This window comes from Calidris pugnax, unplaced genomic scaffold (genome assembly GCF_001431845.1).
Source record: "Calidris pugnax isolate Ruff unplaced genomic scaffold, ASM143184v1 scaffold192, whole genome shotgun sequence".
Lineage (NCBI taxonomy): Eukaryota > Metazoa > Chordata > Aves > Charadriiformes > Scolopacidae > Calidris > Calidris pugnax.
This window is the reverse complement of record NW_015090919.1, coordinates 356,042-357,501: the sequence shown is the minus strand read 5'-3', so window position 1 is coordinate 357,501 and position 1,460 is coordinate 356,042.

Here is a 1,460-nt window from a genome sequence, read left to right as displayed (position 1 = left end):
GCGGGGCAGGCAGCGGGGCAGGCAGCGGGGCAGGCAGCGGGGCAGGCAGCGGGGCAGGCAGCGGGGCAGGCAGCGGGGCAGGCAGCGGGGCAGGCAGCGGGGCAGGCAGCGGGGCAGGCAGCGGGGCAGGCAGCGGGGCAGGCAGCGGGGCAGGCAGCGGGGCAGGCAGCGGGGCAGGCAGCGGGGCAGGCAGCGGGGCAGGCAGCGGGGCAGGCAGCGGGGCAGGCAGAGGGCAGGCAGAGGGGCACGCAGTGGGGCAGGCAACGGAGGGGGCAAGCAGCAGGCAGGCAGAGGGGCAGGCAGCGGGCAGGCAGCAGACAGGCAGTGGGGCAGGCAAGGGGGCAGGCAGAGAGGCAGGTGTCCCTGTGCAGGAGTCCCTGGGTGCCAGTCCCGGGGTGCCAGCCTTCTCGGGAGCCAAAGCATGTGCTTCATAACCAGCACCAGGCACCTTCCCACAGCCCCATCCCCATCCCACCGCCGCGGGGAAGGCTCCTCCAGCCTATCTCTTGGCATATCTCCGGTGCGAGACGGCCGCAGGCTCCCAGTAATCCGGGTTAATAAACAGGGAGCGGTGCTGGCGGTGGGATGTTCCGCCCGGGGTCAGCGCTGCCGGCGCTGCCGGTTCCCGGGAGCCGGCGTCGGGCAGGCAGAGCCCCGGACCGGAGGAGCTCCCGGTGCCGGGGCGGGAGGGAGAGAAGGGGGAAGTGTCTGGAGCCGGTGCCGACAGAGACATTGCGCAGGGCAGTGTGAGAGGGAAGCCCTTAAGATAGAGAAAATATCAAGGGCGCTCCATTGTGGAGCAGATGGGACTGATAGCCGAGCTGCAATCAGCTCCCCCGCGGCACACCCAGGGCTCCGGGGCCTCCGCCGGCACCGGGAAGGACACGCTCCCTCCGAGGCACGGCCTTCCTCTGCGGGGCAGGGAAGAGGAGAGGGACAAGAGAAGGGAGGGAGCCAGGGAGCCCCGGCTTTGTCCATGGGGCGCTCTGCAGGGATCCCCACGGAGCCGTGAGGCTCTGCCGCTGGGACCAGGCGGGGCGAAGGGGAGAGAGGGGATGGCCGAGCTCCCGTCGAGCCCTCCCGTTGCACGACGGCACTTAGCGTCCCTGGGGTTTGTCTGCGGACCTGGGGCTGCTGCAGCCCCGGGCAGGCTGTCATCCCCGCCTGCACCCCGGCCTTGGCTGCCCCCGTTCCCCGAAGCAATCCCAGTTCCCCACCCGTGCCGAGACCCTGTGGCACCAGGGAGTTCCCAGGTGGGGAGACCCTGGGGCTGATGCTACCCCGACATTTGGAGACCTGGGCCACACTGAGCATTCCCGAGCTGTGCGGGGGCTGCGAGACCCCTCAGCAGTGTCCCTCACCCGGCCCCAGCCCTCTCCTCCCCCGGCCCGAAGGAACGGGTGCGGGGGGGCCGCAGCCCCCCTCCCATCGCACGTTCCCCCCGGGTGCTCCCCTCCCCC